Source organism: Bombus flavifrons, chromosome 6, assembly GCF_040668555.2.
Source record: "Bombus flavifrons isolate JBK064 chromosome 6, iyBomFlav1_principal, whole genome shotgun sequence".
Classification (NCBI taxonomy): domain Eukaryota; kingdom Metazoa; phylum Arthropoda; class Insecta; order Hymenoptera; family Apidae; genus Bombus; species Bombus flavifrons.
This window is the reverse complement of record NC_138447.1, coordinates 9,280,524-9,300,470: the sequence shown is the minus strand read 5'-3', so window position 1 is coordinate 9,300,470 and position 19,947 is coordinate 9,280,524. Positions and strand designations below refer to the sequence as shown.

At 38.1% G+C, this 19,947-nt stretch overlaps 1 protein-coding gene across 2 annotated transcripts in view; it reads right to left on the bottom strand.

The window, feature by feature from the left end:
- LOC138180968 (CD151 antigen) overlaps positions 1-18,866 on the bottom strand; it is a 90,032-nt gene extending 71,166 nt beyond the window's left edge. Inside the window, exon 1 of one of the 2 annotated variants that reach the window (XM_069115372.1) lies at positions 18,249-18,866. The gene's annotated coding sequence lies outside the window, so the exon portion shown is untranslated. The remainder of the gene's footprint in view (positions 1-18,248) is intronic. The other variant, XM_069115373.1, reaches the window with a different exon arrangement.
- Positions 18,867-19,947: the final 1,081 nt, after the last annotated feature.

The window sequence follows — 19,947 nt, the reverse complement described above, 5'->3', positions numbered from 1 at the left end:
AAATTAGCATTTTTATTAACCTTTACATTCCCTAAAATAATTTTTTCCAATTATGTACCTTTGGGTAATTTCAATTTTAAAAGAAAGCACGTTCTTTAATTTTCAACTCGTTTTACGCGCGCTAAATCTAAAATGCAATTAAAACAATCCTTAAAGCTAAAAAATTTATCGTTACGAATATTCTGCGATAGATGCTTCATATTACAGACGAATAACAAATATTTACAACGTCAAGAAAGATACTTAGGTTACTTTTATTACGTTTACTTTATGGATTCGTTGATATAAATGGTAATAAAATAAAAAAAAATAATTTACATAAATCGTGGCTAATGCTTCAGTTATTCGCTTCATTGCACGTTATGATTTCAATACAGGCACGTCCTATGATATTATCTCGCTTCTCTTGTGTAACATCTAGCTAACTTTGCGATTTCATAATAACAGCTCATTAACATATTCCGTATACCATACGCCATTGTAATATCAATTTCTAATAATTCCATTCCCCATACGTATGAGCAAAGCTGAATATATAAATAAATAAACAAATTACAAATGCAAACAAGCGTATCGGATATACTTCCGTAATTTCAATAATATCTCTTACTGTATTGTCAACGCGTATTATAAACAAATCACCGTGTTACTTTTACATCGATACAATATACAGCGAATGTAATGCTACACAAAAGCGGTGACAGGATTTCCCTACTCTTCAATCCGCCGTGCACGTGCACATTTTCTCCTTTGCGGATTTTTGTCGACGAGCGGAATCAGTGTGGGGCCAATTATCGCAGATTGTATGACGGGTTCGCGAGCGAGATGGTTAACGGCGCTTCAATTGGTCTAATCGCAGTCACTTTGCCGGGCAAGTCCCCGCCGGGCACCGACGTTCACGACCCGTTTATTAAATAAGAGCAAAGGCCACGAACCATTTGCAAAGTGGGACGAATGGATTAGATTTCCTGTTGCAATTCTACGCGTGCATACGTCCGCCTTCAACGACGACTAATGAATGCACCGATGAAAATCGCTCCATTTGGGCGTGAGATCGCGTTACGTTTCTCCGCGGAGAAAAATATCGCTAACGATGATAATGATAACAATAACCATTTGAGAATATCAGAATCAATAAGCTACGGTCGATTCTTTCCGAGCAATTTTCTATGGGAAACTATTGTTCGGATATTGCGCGTGGTATTATTATACGTTAATTAATTCGCGTCGAAAGTTTCTAGTTTATAAATTTCTAATTATATTTAGTAGAAACATATCCTTGTTTCTATCGAGTTTATGACTGGCTGCTACACGCTTGTGATGTGTTAATGTGAGAATAGGTTTGGATATCTCTCGTTTGAAATGAAAATTATGGTTTAATATGATTGAAAACGAGAATGTTCGATGTAAATAAATTCCGAAATATTAAGAAATATATGGAACAAAGTGTTTCCTTTTGTTTGATTATTTCGGATAATAATGGACAATGAAAGATAACGAATAATAAGCTTTTGTGTAAGAAATGGCGGGAAATATTCGCCCGGAAGGTAACTTGATAACGAAATGCTGTATCAGATCATGAAATAAAGTAAAAGTTAATAAATATTATCCGCAGTATGGAGTAATTATTCAAACGAAAAGATTCCCTCAACAAAAGCCAACTGAACATTAGATCAAACCTAAAACGACGTGTGTCGTTCGCGACGTCACTTACAAATCGACGTGTGTCGATTTTCTGTTTTTGCTATTACTAAAACCATCTAATAAAGCAAGTGCATACTCTCAACAAAATTAATACCAACCGAAGTAATGTGTTATTCGTTATATGTGTTATTACAATAACCTACATATAGTACATCAAAGTACATATTACAGGACCATTTTCACGAATGAACACACACACACGACAATCAATTTTCCCTCTATCAACAGAGCGACGAACCCTAAGCAAACTATGGCCGATGAAACGCGAGACGAGTTCCCTCGTGAGAGACTCGACAAATTTTTCAGCAGAAAGATCTTGTATCTTTGCGAGGACAACGAAGTCCTCGGGAGAACCTAGGGCCAATTGGAAGCCGTTTTCTACTCGTCCTGGAAGTCACGAGAACGAACGGTGACTAATAATACATCGTGAGTCACGACATGAACCGTGACATAACCTCGAATATCCTAGTCCTCTCGGCTTCTCTTTTCTCTTACTCTGTCTCTCTCTATACATATATTTTTCTACCCTGCGTTGATAGCGGAACCCTTTGCCTTTCCCTTTCTTATGCTCACCTACGCGAATCCTCGCCGACTGGCGGAACAGCTTGTAAAATATTAGAACCCGGTGAGCAGCCTCGACAACAAATAATCAGTCGCCGTTTCTCCTATATCGCCGTGTAGGCGGGAGCACTATTATCTTCCTTTCGAATCGAAAGGACCGATGAATCGAACGTCGATCGTTTCGTAGACTCAGCTATACAAACGACCTAAGGCATCGTTCATTGTCTCATTTTTCTCGTTGATCGTTAGTTGGAGGGAAATCGTAAACTTTAGAAACGAAGATATGTACATAGAGTAACAACGTCCATAAGTCACGAGACACTTATTAGTACATTTAGGATAAGCATACACAGTGGCTGACGGAAGTATTTAGAAACCTTTTCCGAGTATAAGTCACGCAGAATTGATCAGAGAAGTCATATCATAATGAACTTCGGAATTGAAAACTAAAGAGAACCGATAACATTCGAAAGCGTTACTTCTGAAAATTTATCTACAATTTTACTACTATTCGTTTCGTTATGAAATTTCTTGCTGCTATACAAGAACATTCATTAACTTGTAATTTATGTAACGAATAAGTTTCATTAACGATATTAACTCAATTGTGCAAGAGAGGCTAGTATTATAGCGAAACTCGATTATCAGGGTATATTATCAAGTTACAGTATGTTATACGTGACGAGGCAATTCGACAAGAATTATATTATACGTTAATAAACGAATAAAAAGTAAATGATCTTCTCTCACGTAGAATTAAAAAACAAAAAAAAAAAAAAAAAAAAACACGGGTCACGAGCAGTTCGTATGATCGATGTAGCATGATAATTTTGTTCGAACGGTAGCGAGTGTAAACAGGGAAAAAATTACCGGCTAAATTAATTCCTCAACATCGGTGCTCTTAATAGCGTCGCTAATAGGTATCATTCTGATGCGAGCGTTACGAGGGCAACGAAAGATTCTTGTCGGCGCAGTTAGTCGACATTTTAACCTGGTATGTTAGCTCGTTACACTAATTAGAGAGCGGAAAGCCTCTCGAGTATCGGGCGTTGTATCAAGGATGAGTATCGCAGGAAAATTTATCTCCGAGAGTACATCGTGTATTGGTCGATCGACGGTATCTGAATCGATTCCTCCTTGTGGCTTCTAGAGCGGAACTCTGCGTTCGTTCCACGAACGGGAAGATGAACGAGAAAAATCATTGAATAGCCCGACACCGTATGTTGCTAATACTAACCGAGCGAAAACGAGAAACAAAGTTGTTCCTAGCGAAGCTACTTCATGTGGCGAGTTTACCGTTGTGTACTATGTATCTGGATCGATGCAAACATTCCACCAGCGACCTCGAGATGTTATTAAAATAATTATCGATCCTCGAGGCTCCGATTCTCTCCTGCTTCGTCGGACTAGAAGCTTTCGGACACGATACGAACACGTATGGTATATACGTACCGAGGGATTTTAGTCGTTCGGGTCTAAAGTAAATGAGCTTAATTAAGATTTTTACGTATGAAACGAAACTAAGGAAGCTAACGAACACTAATGCGCGTCTATAGTCTGTGGGAGGGACAACTGATTGTTTTCTATTTCCTCGGAAGACGAGAAACGATCGACTGTCGTGTTTTAACGCGTGTTGCTCAACGACGAGACAACTCGTCACGCGACGTCGGGTGTTCCGTTGAATGGAAGACACGATGTGATAAAAATCAGTCGTACGTGATTTGGTCTTTAACGAGCTACTTTCACGGCATTTCTCTGCTCTCACGACCGCTTATTTGGTTCATTGTGCAACTTGAATCGTCCTTCGGGACCTGCCACTATTTACACCTCGGCTCTTCGTGTTCGCGCATTTAAATCGTACGCTCTGCTTTGTCTATGTTAGCAGCGGAAACGCGAGGAGGCAAGCTAGTCGATGCAATACACGAATCAAGAAGTACTTTAAAGGAAACTTTTTCTTAAGGTTATACATTGACAGTTGGCCTTCCGTAACTTCTTGATTAAAAGTGCTTCTGCGAAATCGTTTCGCCTACTACGCTAACGCTGCCGTACTTAGCCGGTAACTTTGTAAATCGTCGTTCACACGAAACTCAAGAAACGGAGGAGGAAGAGATCGTTCGGTGCCTGGAACGAGTTCCAGCAAGCTGGAGGGGATTTCCCTAAGGACTTGTAGCGCGTAACGAGTAATTCTTTCTCGTGACACACATCTCCGAGAGGGATCGAAACTTTCCTCAAACGAGATTTCTCTCGTCTACCGTTGGATAAAAGGGGAGCCAGGCGCAGCCCCCCTCCCCCATGAAAACTGCATGATGATTAAAAACGTGGTTTAATCGTCTAGAGGCTTTTCGCCAGTGCCGCTCCTTTCGTTCCCGTTTACTTGAATTTTCAGACCCCTCTGCTGAGACTACGCCGCTCAAATTATACTCCCACGGCTATATTTCAGGACGGTGGCGTTCCCCTATGCTACCTTCGAGTACCTGCAGATTATGGGATCCGGTCGTGGGTCGGCCTGAGCACGTAATTCTCTGTCCTTTCAGAGAAATCTCAACAGGCTTTATTTCCAGAGCAGGTAGGAATGCCCTGACGGTACATAGTTCCTAGAGTAAAAGATTGCATCGGCCCCCCAACCCAGCGGCAATTGCCTCCAAAATTATTGCGTCAAGCTTGTAATCGTTATAAATAACACGATATTCGCACAAACGAAAACCTCCTACCTTTGTCTCCTTCCTTTGAGCTATGAATTTTCAAGATACACTTGCACGGAACACCGATAATACCGTGAGGCGATATTACGCCGGCTATTCTGATGCAATTTGCTCGATAAATTCAACGGTGTTAATACGACGGTCCTCGATTCTCAAGGAGAGAAACGGAAAGTACTTATTTCCATTATACGAGAAAGAATTATTGAGACAGGTCAAAAGACACGAGGGCAGAGCTCCTTAGAGAGTCGTTTAATTTTACAATGCGGCATATTTCTTTGGGATTCATAGCACCTGCCCTGGTAATAACAAGCAGCCGTTAACGCGGCGAAGAGGGACACGGAAGCCGATATTTCATTCGCGAAAATTGATGGGATGTTCGCGTTGAAGAGTTCCTCTTCGAATTAAATGAAATTTCAAGTCCAGTTTTATTCCGCTCGCACGGTGCTTGTCTCATCGACCGTTCTCCCCGGATGAAACCGGCTTCCTCGTTTCCTGAATTTTCCATTTTGCATTTTCCACGGAGAAAAACGTGGCGCGCTCTTACAAGGCAGACTCCAACGACGTAAACGTTTCGAAACGATCGTGGACAGCTGACGTTTCGACGTGATCCATACAGAGTACTCCCGGACGAAACGTTGCGATTAATACATCGCAGACGGGTGCAGGATACTGCCGAAACGACGAGGTGGAAGACACAGAGAGGACCGCACGTGACCAACACGCGTGTTCCTACATTCATACGTGGCCGGATTTGGCTACGTGTACCCATTTATGATGCAACCTAGTTGCATCTCTGACCAGAATACGATCAGGCGAGCGTAAAGTGCAGTCGAACGCAAAATCGCCATTTTCCCCGGACAATAACCCGGGCAATTGCACGGCTTTCGTCCGGTCTGTTAAAAAATTTCAGGTAGAAACAATGGCCAGTCACAGGATGTCAAAAAGGTACACGTTTAAAGGGACAACCGTGAAATCACTCTTCCCACTGGAAAGACAAATGACGGTTATTTTCGGTGGTCATTGGTTTCGATAAAAGAATTTTTCACGGTGTTACGTAAGAAAAGAACCGTCTGAGGCAACCTCAGTTTCCCGAATGGTACGCTTTTAACGGTTCCAGCTTCTATGAGCGCCTTAAAAGGTGCACGGGCACGCGCCCACGCACGTGCTTGTCTTACCAGCTGAGATCTTTCGTTGGAGTCGAACAAATTTTTTCGTCTCGTTCGCTCGTAACGATACACCTTAGGAATACACCAAAGAATGTTGGGTCTCTCTCGAACGTGACGACCGTTTGGAAGGTTACTCGAAATTGATAAGTCCGAGTAGCAAACGGTTACGTAATAGAAAAATAGGGAAGGAATTTTTTAGAGGGGAAAAAATGTAAATTACATTCGGAGTATAGCAATAAAAAAAAAAAAGAAAAACGGGGAATAAAGTTACAACTACTAGGACAATTTATCTTGGTTTTTATAGACCTGACAAAGTTACCACTGTAAAATACGAACTGTTTGTTTTCTTCGATTGAAATAAATATATTTTTACTTTTCCACAGACAAATTTAATAATTTATTATCTTTGGATTCAACCTATTAATCTACTGATAAATAACGTAAGTGACCATATTAACAGAAATAAACATCTTATTACTTATTATCAAAAACATTCAGATTTACATCGTTTATCGTTTCGACTCCTCGATCGTATCCCATATATCTACCAAAAAAGAACTCTTTGTTTTGTCTAAGCTGAAAACGCATGCAACACGTATCAGCAATTAATCATGGGATATTTCTATTATCTCGCACCCGGTATCAGTCGTGTATTATTGTTTGGCGTCATTAATCCGACGTTAATCCTATCACAATGGACTTGGTGACGTACTCTGTACCTAAAATTCTTCCACGCATTACCCTAACAAATTACAAGTGTTATCTGGTGTGTTGAATCATTATCTATACAAACGCAGACAAACAATCGGTAAATTATCATTTCGTGGTACATTGTAAGCGTTGAACGAGCAACCGAGTTTCTTGGGGCAATTCGAATGGCGCGTAGGAACAAGAACGAAAGAGCTGCTCGTTAAGTAATTATTTTTAGAAGAACGATAAGCGTACACTGGTTGCTGGCGATCCGGATCACGGTGCGGTACGTTCGTTGATGTCACATCTATCAAGCGAATCAATTACAACGGCGTTCCTTGTTTCCTCGCGAATGAGAGCGTGGCCTTTGCTTTCGTTTAACGGACACCCACGCACGTCCCAGCATTCTCCGGCCCCCGTACCCTTTCAATTATCCCACAGAATTATTTATGAGCTCTCCGAGACGCCCGTTGAAAATATTACATACATATTATCGATCGTGATCTATGGAAACACCGACTTATAATGGTTTTCCGCAAATTAGTAACTCCGATACGTAATCGTTCGATTACGGACAATTATGCATTTATGGGAAATTTCTATATGCAAATATATGCAGAATGCATCAACGATGAAACCACGGTAAGAGGTCTCACTATGCCCGGTTTCATTTGGTTGCAGTCGTTCTCGGTGGCCGAAATAATTAAATAGATTACACTTAAATTACGTCATTGATGGTCCATGATTCTCAATATTGTCATTGCTCGATGAAATTCTGATAGATAATATATCGTTTATGTCGATAACTGTAATATTCTCTATTCTTGCTTCATTTCGTCTCATCGTATCATATTTTTGTTATATTTTTATCATCTTATTATATTATTAACTATTTTTGCTAATTGCGAATGATCAGTAAATTACATTTTACTATTGGTATATACCTAAAATTCACGAATTGGTATGACCCTAAATTCACGAATGCTTCGAGTAAAATAAAAAAGAACTTCGTAAAAGTTGGAATTTACGTCCACAATCGTCATGAAATTTCTCTCTTGAATAATTAAAAAATGCCTAGAAAAGTGAAGAATTGTCTATCATTTCGAAGGTTGTAGAATTTTAACGAGCAAACTGACGTAAAATTTACCATCCAGAAATGTTTCCCTTCTGTCAATGACGAATAGCCAAATGTTTGCGTAAATCCGATGTAACGGGAAACGTGCCACGCTATTGACATTCTCTACTTCCCTAACCATTTCCAAAAGTTGGTCAGACTTTCGACGATCGATTAAACCTTTCTTTAACGGCGAACAGTTTTCAGAAATTTCCACAGCTTTGCAACTATAAAATTTATCTTTTTATAAAATTTAACAAACGTCTAAAACACCTTTTGCTTTCCGGGCGAGGCAAACTTCTTCGTACATTTTTCTGTGAAATAAGAATATCGTAATTATAATTTAAAAAACGCGATTGATTATGCTATTAACGTCATAAAAGAATATTATTACGAATAAAGAATACTTATTAATTTAAGCAGATTATCATTCCTTTCGAAATCCTGACATGCTCCAAATTTTTAAACAGAAGTATAAATACAACTATACCACTGAATGCGTTAATGCATCCAAATGAGATACTTATTACGCGATAAGCTTCTAATTCTCACAAAATCGTACACGCTTGTTAAAACATATGTACTTCACATTTCGGCGAATAGTTTAGCGGTCCGTTAAAAGGCAACATTCTGTCCGAGTATTTTCGTCTCTTTTCTTTTTCCAGTGAGAGCCGGCGGTTTCTGCGTGCCCACTGAATCCCAAGTTCTGCGGTTGCTCCGGCTCAAAAAGGAGTGTTTTAATTGGCGGCATAGGTAGAAGGGAACTGGTTCGCTCGTTCGTGCGGCAAATTTGCATTCAGCGAAAAGGCGAGAGTGGCGGGTAAAGGGTGGAGAAAGAGGCAGGGTGGAATAGAGGGGAGGAGAAGGGGTATGTGGCACGACTACAGCTTTTTAAGGCAATGCTCGGTGAATCGACGAGATTTAAGCCGAAACTGTTTCGCGGCTCCGCTCGATATAGAAACTTATTAGCGTAATTAACGGACTACCCGAACATTCGTTCGGCTGGTCACACGCTTCATCTGATATTCAAGAAACGAGTGAGTTAGTGACGCGCGAGCCGATAACGCGGTCAAATTAATCGACACGCGCCACACGAAGGAATCATAGGTATAATTAAAAATTAATATCGATTCATTTGAACACGACCGAATGATAATCTGCTCCTATTCTCGCCTCTGGTTAATGCGGAATCGTTCGTTTAACTCGTACGATCCGATTGCTACCACGTTTCACGCTCAGATAGTCTTACAATTGGTACAATTAAAAGAAAGTTTAATCCATTAAGGATCAAGCGATAGCTTATTGTAGCCATAAGAGTCCAATTACTTTAAATTTCATAAGATTGTATAATCCACGTGGATGAAATAGCGACGAAAATAGATCAAACGAATTTTTGAAATTCTCTTTCACAGCCGCAATGTTAAAAAATTGAATTTTATAACGTAAAATATTTTTGGTTGCAAAAAATTGCAAATTAAATATTGCTTTCTATATTGCGTAAACTTGTAGTATTTCGTAAAAGGATGGATATTTATTTATACTTTCCAAATTTATTACCCGATTTTTCATTACCTCTGTATCTAGTAATTACGAGAGAAAATTAGGTGAGCTTGGATTCACTCATACGAGCCACTCACAATCCAACCCTGCCACTTCGCGGTTCGTACTCCGAGGATTAATTAATTTCTCGGTCAATTCAAAATCGCGGGCAAACTTGATTCCATTGTTAGCCTCTCGCCTATAAACTGCTTGGCCAAATTCGGAATTTTGAAAACTAGAGCATTTATCAGCCAAACCACGGGACAACTTGCATTCATCGATGGATGCGTCGAGAGCGAAACGTAGCTTTCAACTTCAACCGACCAGATGCATTCGCGATCTATCGATCATCGTCAGTCCGCTTTGTCGAGTATGTACACATTAGACTTACCAGTGCGTTTATTACACGCGATAATTTTTTAATATCTACCGCATGACTTCACAAGCCTGTAACTCGAGCTCGTGCACTTAATGACTCGACGCTGCCTAAGACAACCTAAGTGGCCATTGCAATTAATAACCATCGTACGTATATGCCGATTAACTCAGTCATTAAAAGAATAACAATCAAATTATAATTTTTTTGACATTTCTAGAATTGTATCGGAGAAATGTCGAATATAACAAGCAACGGGGAAGTTGTTACTAACATTCGCGAAAGTGCTGGCTATGACAATAATGCATTCGATTTTGCTTACCTTCTCCGATAACACCGGAGCGAGATCACGTACGGCATAATGGAATACGGCAAAGTCCACTGCTCGCTTATAAATATTCTCACATAGCTTTTGCTACGCTGAACTCACGCCAATCGAAGATTACATCACAGCTCGACATTTATCGCGTACAAGCCATTAAATATATATATATATATATGTATGTACATCGAAGCTCGCTGATTTCCTATGATGTTACGCGTTCCAAGTTCGAAGACGCACGTTTGACATTAGATAGCGCGATCAAGTTCAATATGCGAGTAATGTATTCGCGAATCCAATTCAATTTCAACAGACAAGTTCCACTTTGTGACATTCGAGTATCAGTAGAAAGCAATGTTTCATTTTCATTCATTCGCTAATTACAAATATGAATTCAGATTATATGAACTGGTCTGGAACTAAGAAATCAGTACCTTGAGTGGTCGCAACATTTGAAGATCTCTACATTGATTCTCTGATTTTTATTTCGCTTGGTAGGTAAAAGGGAATATTTTAACATGACTTGTAGTCATATACGCACAACTTTATTATTCATATACAGGTATTTAAAATCGGCTTTAAAATTTTAAAACACTAGAAACATTAGAATATTGTTTGTCTTAATATTTATGTCGTTGATTTCTATATCTTTGGATTTAACAGATTCTTTCCACTTTTAGATATTGACTGATAGAAAAACGAGTGGATGAATTTGTAATAGAAAATATATTGAAATAAATAAAGGTATAAGTATAATGTATAAGTTTGTGCTGATCCAGATTCTCACTCTCATAGTGTTCATTCACAGTAGTAGGGAACACGTTCGTATATTTATAGCAAAGGATATTACCAAAAAAGTTAACCTTGTAGCTTTAGCTAAAGGCTACAAGAAACATAAATAGAAATCTATTTATTAGCTCCTTTGTTCCTAGATCTTGTAACCCAAAACATAATTTATATTTAAGAGCACAATAATATGGACCTCTCCTTATTTAGAATATTTTTTTATTTCACTAAATTTTATTTTCTACGTCACAGCGATCTCGGCGTCAAGGATATACAAAAATAAAGATGTAGAGTTTTTCTTGAAGTAATTACTTCAACATTTCATATTAAAATATTCCTTTTGAGTCACAAAGCAACGTTAAGATCAAAAACTGTGTTTTTCATGCGATCTTTGATAATATCTTTGATCCCGTTGCTGGTTCAATTAATACGTATATCGATCTGAATACAGTTGAACGGACAATTTAATAATTAAAAAAAATTCCTCAAGTCGGACGGTGAAAGAAAAATTCCGGCAGTTTCACGGCAACCATGTCCTGGACTATGCAATTCTGGCTGTGTAAACGACCCGACGTAAAAATTGAAACGTGCTTCATTCCCGGCTCTAGACGTGGACGGTCCCGGCGTAGACGTTTAATTTTAATGCTTTCATTAAGGAACCCCCCGTGGATGGTTCGCTTCTTTCGCGATAGTACAGTGTATTCTTCGTGAACTTTGCTTCTTCAAAACTCGTTTTTAACGAATCCTTTGAACCTTCTGTACGAGGATAATATACATTCGCTAAAATATCCTAACTATTTAAATATTGTAGCAATAGATACTATTGTAGCTTTGATCGGAACGATAACAGCATCAACATGCTTATCCGGCACGTTACGTATTGTAGTATTATCTTTCTTAGGATTATTCTTGCAAATTTTCTCGTTCGCAACAGGTATAAATATGCTTCGTACAAAGTCGATATCTCTGGTGATTTCGTTTAGCGCCTTCGCAGGATAGGGTCGACGTGTTCATTGACCCTTGAATTTTGATGACGAACCTCGGCTAAAGGGCACTTTTCGCTTCGTCATTTTCTGCTATGAGAACAATGCTACATTCATAATCAGATATGAACAGCTCAAAAGTTATATCAATGAACCTCATAAATAGGAAAGCATAATAGAAAAAGATATTTCATTTTCTAAAATTTATCTTGGAATTCGCTACTGTTCACGTTCTTGCAATAAATAAGTTGTTTGCTTCTTAAAAGATTACTGGAAAGAACAATGAAATTGAGGAATTAAGGAAAAACGGAGTTTAAGTAAATTTTGTTACATTCGCTTTGGAATCCGTCATTGTCATTTATTTAATTCTTTTCCCGTGTCATTCTTCCGTGATAAATAAATTTATGAAAATAAACGAATCGTCTTCTGGTAAGATCCACGCTACTATTACGCTTAGAAAATAAAATTGTAGAGTTTTAACCGCTAGAGTGACGAAAGTAAAGCGTATTCTAGAATGCAAAAGAAGAAACGCCAATGTCGCATAGGTATACGAGGCTTACGCACATAGTAAGCGATAACGGTGATAACGAAACACTCGACACTTAGAATGGAAGCGTTTTGTATGTGCTCGCAGAAATCGTTACCATATATACATACGTAACGTCCGATCTGCCCGTTCACAACGCGACGCCTGGGAATGCACCGCTGCCTTAACTTCGTTCTCATATTCAAACAGCAACGAAAGTTAGCTATCGTCTTCGCAAACGTCGAATATCAACATTCGTCTATGTCTATGTTTCACGAGAAAGTTATTCCCTTGGTTGCAAGATTCATATTTAGTTTGTAAATTAGATGGATATAGAACAGAGAGGCAGTTTTAAATGACGCGTATTCAGAGAAAAAAATCGAGTTTTGTACGTCTCAATGTCGCTTTAATTTCAGCCAAGAGAAAGACTTTCAATATTTTAATCCTTAAAGGTTATCGCCTATGAAATTTCGATAAACAGTATATAGAAATAATATAGGAAAGTGTGTTTAATATATCTATATCATTGAACTTTGGTATCGATATTTCGATCAATTTAAAAAATGCAATATAAACAAAGTCATCGTTCAGAGTAGAAGCACTGTATCGGTAAAGCTTTAATGAATGAAATATTGATTAATTAATTTGATGAGATCTAAAATAAAAGCTTCTAGATATGTACACATATATCGATGTCATCCTTTCTTGCGTTCATTTCGCTTTTATAAAATCCCTCGATCAAAATCAAATTGAAAAGCGAGACGACCGTTTCCAGTTTTACACATATATGTATACAGATAAAAATTCTATAATAAATTGGAATTTTACTAAAAACTACTTATCACACATAACCACGAAGACCTGGAAATTCAAAATATAATCCTCTCTAGGTACGTAGCCCTACTCTTATCTAGCTTTTGTAAAAAAGAAAGAAAAAAGAAAGAAGAAGAGGAGAACTCCATTTATACAACCATTCAACAAAAACTCTCAATTAATATCCAATCGAAGAACAGGAATCTCTGATTCTCTGTGTATAGCTCGATACCGTTCTTTTCATTGTATCCGTGATACATATTCAGCGCGAGAGACGATCGTGTGCCTCAGGTATAATTGGAAAACTATCGATGTGCTGTAACCTGAAAACGGCGAGACAGTCTCATGCCAAGCCGCCAATAACGACGAGAGCTCTTAATCCCAAATTGAAACTGGTACCATGAATACGTGACTTGGAGGGCTTTCTAATTTCTTTCGGTACCAGTTGAGGAAAAAACGTGATGTTTAGTTGGCGGTAGCACGGTGATAAGATTTACGATATAACGACGAATGAGATGGGACGCGCAAAATAGCGATATTTCAGCGAGGGAAGATAAACTTGTGTTTACTTTGCTCTAAATATCCGTGCATGTGGCGAGATATTAACATAGTTTTGTATAATCAAAACGGTCGATAACGTACGTTTACGTTACGCACGTAAAAATGCGATAAGGGGACCGGTTGCTTCGGCTCGTTTTCTGAACAGATTTTTGCTGCTTCCTCTTCGAATAATATTACCCGCATTACTCTCCTTATTTATATGTGTATTAAATTTAAGCTTGCGACATTGCGCCTATATGCGATCCCGTTAACTGGAAAACTGTACAACCTAACCATGAAAAATAAGTGAAAATGGAGTTCAAATTATTGGAAAATATAATTTCGTTTATGTAGCAACCAAATAAGGTCAGACTTGCGTCTAAAGGGATGTTCTACCGTAGAGCGACGAATAAATTAGTTTTTTTTTTTTCGATGTAATTTCTATGGACTTCTATAATATTTTAGGATTTATTTCGCCAATTTGATCCAAATTTTGAATAGTATATAAGAATTTTCGATAATTGCATGTCGTACTAAAATCAAGCTAGAACGAATATCACTTTTAATTTTGTTAAGCTACTCCGTGAAAATTGATGAGAGAAACCTAGAAAAATCGATAGTCCAACTTCAAAGTACGTTTTTTAATTATCGACTTCTCTCCTTCATTCTACTACACGCTATAGCCAAGCTTATCCTGATTAAGAATCTTTTCGGTTTTCTTATTTCAAACTAGCAGAATGGTTGGAATCTCGGACGCTATGAAAAGACACCTTTTTCCAGCGGGAATGTCCAAGCCTTTAGATTATCCGCGCCAATTTTTATTATATTTCTTTAAAAATACTTTTATAATAGCAATATATATACATGTGCAAAATGGCGGTGAAAAATTCATACAGTTCCCTTGTACAAAAATAGCAAAAAACGTAAAACTGCCATTCTACAACAGAGTATCCTCTTAAATAGTTTTGACGATTTCATACCTATGGGAAATCTATGCAGAAACCTAAATAACAGCCAACATTATCTACTCTTATATCCGCTTTAAACAGAATCTATTTTGCATTTTTCCTTCAACAACTGCCATTCCATGATTATAACCGTCAATAAATAGATAACAAAGAAGTAGTTTTTCTGAAAATCGCGGTATCTCACAATAGTATTCCAGAGTAATAAAAAGAAAGTAAACGGTGGACAAATTCACAGAACGCACATAATATTCAAAAACATGTAAAACATTCAAAGAAGATAGATAAACAACTAAAAACAGACTTAACTCTAGATTTTATTTCTTTCTTTGCATTCATAAAGATATTCGAAAGTCAAGAGATGTTTCCACACTCATCCGTAGTGGACTTATTATCAAAGATCCGGAGCTGGTTTATTAACCACGTTGCTCTCAAATAGCAAAGCTGCTCCGGATTACGTCAAACATAAAATACATTACCGTTATTATTATACGGCCATTAAAACAACCAGAAATCGCGCACGGGTCTGCAGTCGAGTTCGCGATGAAAATCTGGAGGAAAATCGCGAGGCAACGAACCACGGCGGCGCTAGTCAAAGCGGAAATATTCATGCAGTCGATTCTATCCAATCCTGACCGACTTGAATACGAAAGAAGGTAAAAGAGCGGCTGGCGTTAAATCTCTCGACGGCGGACATCGGCTTGTACTTTCAGTAACGAGAAAACTACTTCAACCTTGACTAAACCGTTCCACGCGCGATTCACTTAGCGAACGCGTCGCGGAAACCGCAACTATCCGCGTGGAATTCAAACTACCTTGGACGTTTCGCTGGATAGATACTGTAGTTGCCTAAGAATCCACAACGAGTTGTTTTTTTTTAGTCGGTTCTAGGGTCTTTTTTATTTGACGAACGCGAGAAAGTTAGGCCACTTGTGAACCACCGCACCGCTCCGAAAGAAACTTCAAGGAAGTACCTTTTAAGTTAATTTACCGTAACAAAACGACTTTTCGAGTGTTTTTGAAATTCACGTCGCGCGGTTGTTTTACCAGGACCGTGAAACTTTGTACAGTTCCTGTCAGGTTTTTCAGCTTTTGACCGAGAGATTTATGGTACTGTCGGTTAAAACGATCGAGAGACAACCGCAGTACAAAGATGCAATAGGAACCATTTTTTGACAAGTCCTACGAATTCATGAATCGATTAATGTTCGTAGTAATAAACTTTTGCACATTCGAATACATTATTGTGTCTTTAAATTTTTACTTTTTTTTTTCTTTCAATAAATATAATTTAAATATTGTAGCTGCCTTTTCAATTAGTTGGTATGAACAATTATCTTGCGATCAGAAGGGCATAAACGAGGAAATTCTAGAAGTTAGATTCTAATTAATAGTTTGTAATATTACAGATTACATTATAATTCTATGGGTTCGCGTGTTATTCGTAGAATACTATGGTAATTATCGACTTTAACTTGAAAGTTGGAACAGTTGAGAATTACGGACGAACTTCTGGAAAACACGTTTCGAGCTGGTTTGCCATAATAACACGATTTTTCCAGCGGTTTTGAAATTTACGTCGCGCGTTTCTTTTCCTTGGACCGCAGCACTTTGGACGGATTTCGTGCCAGGTTCGTACCTTTTGACCGTATAAGATTTATAGTACCATCGGTTTATCTACATTGCTACGAACAGTTAGTGGATTACTACTTACTACATATAAATAATTCTGTTGCAATCAAGCGAACAAAAGTGGACCAATTCTATAAGTTTGATAGTTTTATACGTATAACACTGTGATAACGAATGCGTTGCGTAATTAATTTTTCCAATTTTTAAAGATATTAATATTTTAATATTTGTAATATTTAATATTTTTTAACTGCTCCGATTTTGCATTAAAAATGTCTTTGTCGATTTGGAAACCAATAGAAAAAATCAATTATGCTAATAAATGAATCAAAGCCGTATCCTGTAACGAAATCCACAATAACGATCAAGTATAATAAATATAACATCAAATATTACAAAGTAAAGCATGAAATAACTATTGAAACAGAACAAAAAAATAAAATGCAGAAACTCACGGAATAAATATAAAAATCAAAGTGACACAGGAAACGAACCTCTAATTGTTTCGAATAGCCTATTTTTTTTCTTCTTACCCTATTTTTCATTTTAACGAGAACGTCGCGTGCAAGTATACGTGTATATTACGTTTCAGAACAGTTCGTGACTATGTCATATAGCGTAATTAGACAAACTACGAGACACATTCGAACGCCTCCACTCGGTCAATAAAAAACCTGATACGTATTAACCTCAAAATGAACCGGCACAGTAGCCAATATAACACGATCATCTCGGGGGACGCGACGAGAAAAGCCTATGGTGTCGCACGACGGATTTCTTGTCGTCGGCTGACCGTTCTCTCGGATCCTGTATCGCTCTCTTTTTCAGCGAACCGACCATCCTTCTCTCTCCCGTTGTCCTATCCTACGCCTCCTTCATAGGCTTTACACGATGGGAACCGGTATGACCGGAACGAACAGGCAGAATTCTTTCTATGACTGTCAAAACAAGTCTGTCCGCTGATTTAACGAACTCGCATCATCCGCTCTAATCGATCATACGCGACCTTTACGTACCTGCATTTCGTCGAACGTTCGAATGCTGTGTCAGTTTCGACCGAAGATCTACCGAAAATTCACGAACATCTACGAATCAACTATACGAGAAATTACTAGACATTCATATTCCTATTCGTATCCTAGATATAATCTAGGATATTTCGTGACACAGTCACGTTTTTCTGAAATGGTTCGTAATTTTTGGACTGCAGGCGTTTACGTATTTATAGAAAATTTAAACATGCAAAAGTGCAGAGAACGTGTCTAACATAATGTAAAGCTATATTTAAAATATAGACTTATATTTAAGATAGAGTAATTGTCATGGTATTTAGTAAGTAAAGCAAATCTCTGCTGAAGTTTTATTTCTCAAATTATATAAAAATACGAATTTGTTTAAATATCTAGTAATTTTAGTAAGAATAGTTGTAGCTGCTTCTCCATAACCTAATCGGATGAAAGTTTCCACGTTTGACATGTATACGCGACCACGACCGCGACCGCGACCACGGTCACCCTCATAAAGCACCAAAAATACCAGAAGTTCGTGGAACACTACGCGCGAATCCAAACAATATTCGCAATTACGCGAGATTATTACATCTCAAAGACATAACCAAAGACAGTTACATGGAATTAATATTTTCTATAACGTAAAAGTGATGTTACAAAGAATCGAATAAACGCGCCATTCAGATATAAACACGTGTCAAAACATGTCGCCATTTTTTACACTTTTTGCGTAGTAAATCCCGCGTCCTTCACTAGTAATCCGAAACATCGTTGCGTATAAACAATCTGTTTCGAATAGAATAATAAACGTGGACTTACCGAGTGCGTCCTCGAGACGACCGCGTGCCAGCAAAAAATAAACACGAAGCAAAGATGCACTGCAAGTTTGTACAGCTTCCCGCGTGCTATGATCAAACGAAGTTGCGTAACGCGACAACTTGTTCGCACAATGCGTTGAAATACGAAAGAACACTTGATTTATCGCGTGGACACGCCAGGTAACACTGATACGGTGGCACAAAATGACGCGCGGTACGAGGAGAGACAATCCATTTGTTTTGATGAGAAGATGCGAAACGAAGTGAACTCGCACGAAGGTTGGAAAAGAGAAGCGCAACAATCACCTTCCACTACGACGGCTGGAGCGCGACTGACTGGCCGTGCCGGCTAGCTTACCGCTACGCTACGCACACGGCCTCGAGTTTCGAATTACGCGCGGCTTAACGACTCTACATTCTGCATCTGTCAGTCTTACCGCTCCGAGATGAATACATGGTTATTACGTGGTCATTTTGGAGCTGACGTTTTACGCATGAAATACTGTAGCTCACAAAAGTATTCAAACACTTAATTTTTATATACATTATAATCTTGTCCTAGCTCTCTCTAGGTATTAAAACGCATTCTGACTTTGTACAATATACGATAGACCGCGGGTTTTTACGCATTTATGATATATGATATGCAAAAACATATAAATAAATCCAGAATTTAGTATTCATTGTATTATTTAATGAAACAATTATCTACCTAGGTTTCATTTTTTATCTGAATTTAAAAGCTGGTTGAAGCAACGATCGGCAAACGCAATGAACAAACGAGAAATATTTGATAACCTTTTAGCGATCTTTAACATACATGTATAATTTATACTAAAAACCTTATTAAATATTGTGGTCAATATAACAAATAATTGACTGTTGAAATACTGTAGTGACCTCTACGAAATGTATGTTTCCGATAATAAGTAATATCTTATAAGGATTTTATCAATGTATCTAACCGCGGTTGTCGTCGTGTTTCATTATAAGGCTAATGAAATTTTTAAATATTTTACATAACACATACAGCGTATACATGAAAGCTTTCTATGATAAATGTTCAAACACTTTTTTCGAATGAAAAATTACCAGTTTTATTTTCCTTTCCCTCGAGCGAGATGAGATTTTTCCCGTTAAGCGACCAGAGGCATATTTACAGTAAAATGACCGTCTACTTAGTTACGCTTAGAATTATCGTGATTTTATCCATGATTAATCGTGTTGTTTGCAAATATAAACTGGAAATAATTATGATTTGCTTGTCAAGTATATTAAACGTTTTAGTTGCTATGCTACCATTAAATTGCGATACGGTTGGCGATAGTAATTTACGTTGATAGCCTGAAGAACGATTGCGCTGACAATAGAGATGGCAGAGACGGTGAAAACCGTTCAAAGTAAGACTAACCCACGTAAATTCCATTACGTAGAAAGGTCTATTGTTTCCGTGTTAACTGCGCACGCGTAGAGAAACAAAGCGACAAAGGGATTAACAGAACACATGGAATTACACCGAGGCAACATAAACAAATGATGCCTATCAACCATGTGGCGCGGTAGTAAACTAACTCCTAAATAAGGTACGTGAACGTGAAAATCAGAGCTTGCAGTCTTTGAGTATTAATTAAAGATGACGTGGCTGGAATCGTACGGCTTAATGAAATTACTGGAAGTAATAAAAACTCAAATTAATCGGA